This window comes from Ostrea edulis, chromosome 1, assembly GCF_947568905.1.
Source record: "Ostrea edulis chromosome 1, xbOstEdul1.1, whole genome shotgun sequence".
Classification (NCBI taxonomy): domain Eukaryota; kingdom Metazoa; phylum Mollusca; class Bivalvia; order Ostreida; family Ostreidae; genus Ostrea; species Ostrea edulis.
The window spans coordinates 6,270,561-6,279,034 of record NC_079164.1 but is presented as its reverse complement, the minus strand read 5'-3'; positions in this window follow the sequence as shown (position 1 = coordinate 6,279,034).

Below are 8,474 nucleotides of genomic sequence, written 5' to 3'. Positions count from 1 at the left end.
TCGCACCAGGCATTGTATCCAATTTTGACATAAAATATTGCGATCAAATTTAGAAAGTGAACAAGCAAATTCTTTTTTAAAAATTAAAATTGGTGTAGATATATGTTTCAGACATATGTACATTTTATTGCAATTTAAGTCGAATCTTTGTTATTGCGGCGCTTTGTGAGTCAATATATGCTGAATCTGAGACCAGCAGTCCCCTAGTAGACCAATGCCGATCACATTACAACATCGCTACACCGAAACTCATTGTACGAATTAAAGACGAACCCAAATCAGTGTTATTTATTTCTCAAATTCGTGAAGAGAATACACAATCTCCTTTGTTAGGTATCTCTGTCAAATTTGACACCCTTAACAAAACTAAACAGGACTTAAACATGCTTGTCACAATCAAGACCATTTTTTGTTAGGTGTATGTTCCTGCTTTTTGACGTGTATCGACAGAGTACGCGTGATAAATAGAGAATATTGAAATTCAAAATCAATTTATTTAGGGTGTCACAAATGTTTGTTTTCAGTGATGAATAAAAATGAGATGTGGTATGAATTAAATAATATGGGAACGTATTTTAGAACTTGACATTCTTTCTTTTTTAACTTTGACCGCAAAAAGTAAAAATCGACCAATGAATGACTATTTATGTCAAAACATGCTTATTGTCTACGTGTGTACGACAGCCATTCATAAACTGATGTGAAACCCTGATTCAGCACTATAATGTAGGTAAAAAGGTGGAGGAAATGATGCAATGATAGATGTAGCGTGGTTAACCGTTACTTTTATCAATAAAATAGTGTTTAGTCATTAATAGAATGTAGCAACGTTCCTCTGTTTTGGCATAATGTCAATTTGTCTTTGTATCCAGGTATAAAACTTCCTCATCGACGGGTATGAGCAGGTGCTGGCTTTACTGTCTGTACATGTAGACAACACTGGACGATGTTGCACAAATAGTACTTTTTATAAAAAAAAAAAAAAAAAAGACCTATTTCAAAATTTTATTTCTTTTTCCTTTCAACTCACCATGGGCATTTTGAAAAATATATTTCTTTTGGTCAAAAATGTAGATATTGTGACATTGTGAAAACATTTTGACAGCTTATCTGACGCAGTTGGATGAAAACATATCACCTGGGTGAAAATTCTGGAATTGATTAAGAATAACACGATTTTCTCTGTTTTTCGAGTGAGCGGCAAAAGATAAACGAAATTGTGATGATAAATTTACACTGTAAGAAGAACACTTTAAATTAGACATTTAAGTTTCATAAATAATCGTGTCGATTTTTAGGCCTTGATATTTACACCCTTTGTCTAGATATGTACATGAAGTAAGAGTATCGTGGAATCCCAGAATATCAGTTTTAGACTAAAACATTGTCATGACAATATTCACCCTAAAAAGTCCCATTAGACTTCAAGATGGTTTCTTAGTTCAGATCTGGGTGTATGGTGGCTGTATTTTTTAGCATTGTTAATTTACAATAAAATCGTTTTTCCTCTTTCTCAATAATGGCCTTTATAGTCATTATTAAATCGCGAATGGTATATCGAATTCGGAACAATCTGCTTTTGCTACCACTCCGTCTTAATCCCTGTAAATTTATGTACACCCAAAACATGGAAATCGCCGTATGCTTTGCAATGCCCGGCGGAAGACGGTGAAAGACAATACGCTTGTAGAAACCTGCCTCATTAAAGAAACATAACTTTCTATACAAATACAAATGGCGATTTGCTGGGTAAATACAGTTTTATTCCGACTGCTGGGGCTGCCTCCGCGATATAGTATTTTGTTGGAACGCCTCGAACAACGTGTGAAATCACTGATTTGTATAATAACACGGTTTTTTGGCAGATGATCTGTGGGTAAAATTTTAATGACATTTCTTTGGGTTGTTACTCGATATTTCTACAAACCATATATCACAGGGCCCGCGAAATATAACCAAACTATGTAACTCTGAACCCCTAATTATCCGCTAGCGTTCATAATATACTACCGTGGCCCCTCCCAGGGGCACAGGAGGGGAGACAATGTGTTACAAAGTTCTCAAAACAATTCAGGAGTCACGTAATAAATGGTATAATGTAAATGGAGACCGTGCTCAAGATTACAAAACGATGTGTATAATAAAAGGTCCTTTTAACCTGCACCACCCAGCCCAATACGATCAGTCCCGTGGTGAATTGCCCCGATTTAGTACATTCTGAATTTATAATTAGTGACTGTCACAATGTCCTCTTATATCATGGACATAAAATTTATACTATTTTCCCCTGTTGTATACTCCCTTGATTTGATTTTACATTAAAAATTTTGTCATTATAAAACATACGGGTCTAATTTGAATTTTTCTACAAAAAGAAATAAAAAATAATGGTAATAAAAGTCGGATGCTGCAAATCACTTATTTTTTTCCCTTAAGACATTATACGTCATTTTAGAACATATTAACAAATCATATCTATTATGATTCAAATAACACTTTATTCTTAAAAAGTAGTCCAAAAATCACAATTTGTCAAAACAGCGCAACATCTAAATTCTTTTGTGGGAGGCTTTAGAATCAAATATGTAAATTCTTTTTCTTTTTTTTTCATGCAAACTACCTCGAAATCCAACTCTTGTAAACCAGAGGAAATAAAAATTAATGGCATATCTAAATTTGATATGTCCTAAAAATGCCACCTTTTAAACACAGCTATTACGCCACCCTGATTGTGTCATCCATCTCCCCCACTTTCCGTCTCTTTTGGTGCGGCGCTGTACAAATGTATAACCCTAACTCAAAGAACCCGTACATGTAGTTTACTCTTGGAATTCATTTGTTGTGAAAAGTGTGATAATTCTTATATTAATCGACTGAATTCCGGAGGGGGGGGGATGGGGTGGGGAGTGGGGGTATACTTCCGACAATAGAAATTACTTGTAAATTGTCGTTAAACGTTATGATGGAATCCAAGCAAATATCAAAATATAAGTAACAAAGAGATACAAGTCCAGTGGTTACTGCAATACGTATATGGAATCCATAAAGGGGGAGGGGGGGGGGGGCTGGGTAGCATAGTCGTTAACGCACTCGCTTGTCACTGCTGCGACCTGAGGTCGGCAGGGGTTGTATGAGAGGGCATTGTAATGGTCGTGCACTTAGGTACGAGGGTTTCTGTAATGGTCGCCCTCTTGGGCACGTGGGTTTAATTCCTCCGGGTACTCTGGTTTCCTCCAATACAAATGGCCCCTTTACGCCAAAACCCGAGCCACGAGAAGCATTAATATAAACTGTAAAACTTGTTTGTTAATCGTTGTAAAATGAAGTTTAGACAAACCCAATGCAAAAAGATATTGCAGAGTTTTCAACAACTCTCATTTACATAAATGCTTACAATATTACTTTTTTTGAACTGTTTAATTCACCACTAACATTCCCATCCGCTGTTAGACAAAGAATTGTGCAAATCACGGAGTGTTTCATGTCGAGTTCAGAGATAGAAATGGAAGGGCCGGGTATGTAATGTGATGAGTTTAAAGACCTCTCAATTAGGATTTCCAGCTATCACCTCGACGAGAATGACACCTGACGTGTAATCATCCTTAATAAAATCGAAATATGTCTATCTTATTACAAACACCACAACCCCTCCCCCACCCCCACCCCCTCAACCAAAGCTACAAAAATCCACAAAGTACAGGAACCTTTCAAAATGTAATCACTTGTCAGGTATCCCCCACCCCCTTTCAGAAAAAAAAAATCACAGAAATATATTCAAAATAATAAATTTCGTATTCTACAATCAAAGGAACCAACATAACAAGTTTTATAGAAGGAGTAACGAACCACGCACTTCCACAATAGTCACAGCGACATGCAACACCTTCCTTATGACATATGTACATATGCATATTTCACCCAATTTCTTAAATCTTAAATATGATGAAATGAACTATAGGTACTTGTTTTAAATAGTATACATGTAGTTTTAAATGTTTATAAATTCTTACGGTCACCTGAAATAAATAGAAACCAAACCAATGTTAGAACATAGTATATACATGTACATGTAGCTCAGCATAGCTATTAAAACAGCATAATTATTAAAACTTATTATCAAAACAGCGTAATCATCAAAATAGCATAATCATTAAAACTAATTACAAAAACAGCGTAATTGTTACAATCATAATCATTAAAACAGCATAATTATTAAAACAGCTTGATTATTAAAACAGAATAAAACAGCATAATCATTAAACACGAGGTCCTTAAATCTGCACTGACATGCAATTATTGTATTTTATTTTGAACTTTTAGATCGAAATACTCGGAGATCTCCCGTCTCGGACCGCCATGACTCCCATTCCTGTGTATGGCTTTGATGTAATTAATGGTAAACACAGCGATTAACAATAGCACTTCAGTTCATGAGTCAGTTAAAAACTGCATCACATTGTTCTTTTAGTTGTGACTAGCAACTGTTTTGGGGATTTGCTATCTATTCGTTTTTCCGTTTGATTATATAATATTAATTAGTCATCAGGTGGCGCTGTGCTCTCGATCTGGAATTTGAAGGAGTTAGGTTTATTGTTTGCATTCCATGAAATGCATTTTTAAAACGCCTCAGCAAAATGATATGCATATTGCGTGCAAAATAAAAATGTAATATTTTGAAATCATTTCGTAAACATTGTTTTGGTTTTTAAAAAATCCCTGATTAATGTATTTCAAAAGAGGGGGCCCCCTCTTTCCATGTCTCCCTAGTATATCAAAATTTCACAAGTAACACAGAATGTGGTGGCTTTAATTCAACTTAACAGATTATTCAGTAAACTAATAAATTCATGAATATATTTCTTCATCTAAACATTACCGTCAACCAACTTTTATTTCGCGTGCGGGAAATTTTCGCGAGCCTCGCCCCTTCCCTCCCCCTTCTCTCGTATGTTTATCGTTGCGAATCAGTTTGTCCGAATGGGTGATCTTCTACTAGAGGACGAGATCTGCCGCGGGTGTATCATTCATAACATATCAACGAATAACGACGGGTATATTACTCAAATAAAACCAAAGGTATGGGTTTTTTTTAAGGGGGTCTCGCCATGTACTTTTTTAAAAATAATTTCTCATGCATACAATTACATCTGCCATGCAAGAAGGATACCGTACATACATTATAAAATTTGCAGCATTTGATTGTAGCACTTGCGGAAGATTCATTTACGATAAATAAAATGCTACCTTTAAAATTGTTTTGAATCCAGGCGCGGATCCAGAATTTTTTTCCAGGGGGGTCGAACCTTTTCACAAAATCGAACCTGTGATATAATGTTCAACCCTTTATTTTCCAATTCTCGAAGGAAACGCTCTATATAACCACTGCACCACGCGGGCGACCTTTTTGTCGTGTATTGATGTTTTTTGGTAGGAAGTGTTATTTAGCTAAAGAGACTTGACTGAAATAATCTTCGTTTTCCTTGCCTGATAAATGATTGTACAATTTCCTTTTGGTCAATTTTTAATGAATGGTGAAGATGCATTAGTGCAAGCCCAGTCAATCTGTCCTCTTGCATAGTACTGCGCATGTAACTCTTGATGCGTCTTACTCCAGAAAAGGATCTTTCGGCCTCACATGTTGTGATAGGTAAAACACATCCAATGTGAAGAAGAATTTCCACGCTCGGGAAAACGTCCCCATCTACAAAGTCCGATACTGACGTCACAACAAATTGTACACATGTGGGATGAGAGGACGTCTCCACAACATATTGTACACATGTGGGATGAGAGGACGTCTCCACAACATATTGTACACATGTGGGATGAGAGGACGTCTCCACAACATATTGTACACATGTGGGATGAGAGGACGTCTCCACAACATATTGTACACATGTGGGATGAGAGGACGTCTCCACAACATATTGTACACATGTGGGATGAGAGGACGTCTCCACAACATATTGTACACATGTGGGATGAGAGGACGTCTCCACAACATATTGTACACATGTGGGATGAGAGGACGTCTCCACAACATATTGTACACATGTGGGATGAGAGGACGTCTCCACAACATATTGTACACTTGTGGGATGAGAGGACGTCTCCACAACATATTGTACACTTGTGGGATGAGAGGACGTCTCCACAACATATTGTACACATGTGGGATGAGAGGACGTCTCCACAACATATTGTACACTTGTGGGATGAGAGGACGTCTCCACAACATATTGTACACTTGTGGGATGAGAACACATCTTGTCGTAAGTTGCCTGTGACGCACACTTTCTCGAATTTGTTTACAAGTTTTAATACGGTCATGACACGAAGTTCGATATGTCTCTCTTCATGACCAAAAATGGCTTTAAAGAGGGCCCTATAGAAGCAATTGCCATCCCCGTACACTTTCACAAGACAAATATCTACTGGGCCATCTTTTGGATAAAGTGCCTCGGCAATTTTGTCCAGATTACCATCTCTAGGCAATATATCGGACCTCATTACACTCAGATCATAGGTGTAGTCTTTCTTGCAACTTGCGTATCTTAAAGATACATTGAGCTGCAAGGCTTGCCAGCCTTTTGCTGCTGCTTTCAGTAAAGAGGCATGTAAAAGATCAAAATCCCTTTCACCCATGATATATTTTGCATCTATTACTAAGCAAGTGTTAAAATTGGAAGGAAATGATAATCGGATTACTGTGAGAGAATTCTATTAATATTTACTTAGAATGATAAACGAATACTAGTCTGTCACATTGAGTCTGAAGCAGAGGTATACTGAAGCCGATGACTTTATGACGATGCAGTAGCATAATGACAAGATTATGACGTCAATCACTCATAATAGGATATTAAACAAATCGTTCCTGTTTAGATTCGTTTAAATACTAAGAAAGTTAATTCAGAAATATTCATATTATAATAACAGTCAAGTCATTTTTCTTATAAATCATTATATTGTAAAAAAAAAAAATTTATCTTTGTAAATTCCAGGGGGTCCGGACCCCCCCCCCCCCCCCCCCCCTAGATCCGCGCTTGGAATCTCTTTTTAAATATCTACAACAAATTATGTGAATGGTGTTTTTTCTTCTTCAATAAAATCTTACTATCAATACGCAAGCTTCGAGAAAAGTCCGAGTTATTTCCCTTTAGTGAACTCTCGTACACAGTAAGGCGCGAAGCAACTTGTTTACATGCGGGAGTGCGACAAACATTCATCACTGTATAAGTGAAGGTGCTCAGTAAGTTTCTCATCCACAGTTTCATCACCCAAATTGGACTGATACACAAACTAAGTAAATGATAAGTATTCAGGATATAATTAAATACATGAAATTCTTATTACATGATCACGCTATTTCGTTGCATCTAGGATATTACTTGCAAATATGGCATTGTTTTTGTGTTTCATTTTAGTAAAAAAAAAAATAAAAAAAAAAAAAACCCAACATTTCGTTAGATAGTAATTTGTATTTCCTACATTTACATCTTTAAACAGAAGCCATGTTTCATAATTTTCATCGCCTTTCTCCCTGACAGCTGGTACACCCTGTTTCACTAAAGGCGACTTCGGTTCATATTCGAGTTAGAAGGGTAAATATTCCAATGTTCGTTCTTACTCCCGTGTAAAATACTCCAACCAATCACATTCATCGTTTGAAAACTTACACATGCGCAGTATCCTTGCAAGACCGGAGTTAAAGTTGAAACTCTCTCCGTTAGATTGCAACTCGGTTAACCCGAGTTCGTACTCGAGTATGAACCGAAGTCGCTCTCAGACATTCAGAGTAGCACTGAATGTACCTTCTACACAGAAGAGCTTGTATCTAGAATTTGTGTATCCTACACTGACTTTTATTGATGATTCAATTTTTATCTGTTAACAGCATACAATGAAGAAACCCTCAAACGAAACGGCCAAACTTAGTACATTACTTAGTACATTTTAGATTGTTGCAATGCTAGATATATTAATGTCGGCGCGGGTTCGAATCCCGCTCGCGCCGGTAAGTGAGAAAGTTTCCCAGTTTCCTTTCGGAAGGTCGGTGGTCTCTTCCCAAGTACATTGTATCTGGGTTCTCTCTTCCACCAATAAAAACTGGGCGCCACCAGATAACTGAAAAATTGTTGAGTGTGGCGGGAAACATCAATCAATCTAATTATATTAAACGACCCCTTTTATAGTCAGGGTACTTCTATAACATTAAAGATTTTTAGCCCTAGTAAAACTTTAAAAAAAAATTAAAGCTCTAAGGAAAAATTAAATCTTTATTTCACAAAAGAAATCCTTATGTGTTTATGTTTATTTTGATGCAGTTTCTCGAATTTATTCATATTTAATTTAAAAAGTAATAATTGTGAACGATTTTCTTTCAGAAAACATGGACAAACTAAAACTTCCTATCTCTTAAGCGTATACTTGAAAGATATAAATTTATGACAAAAATATAAAGCGAGTCCACA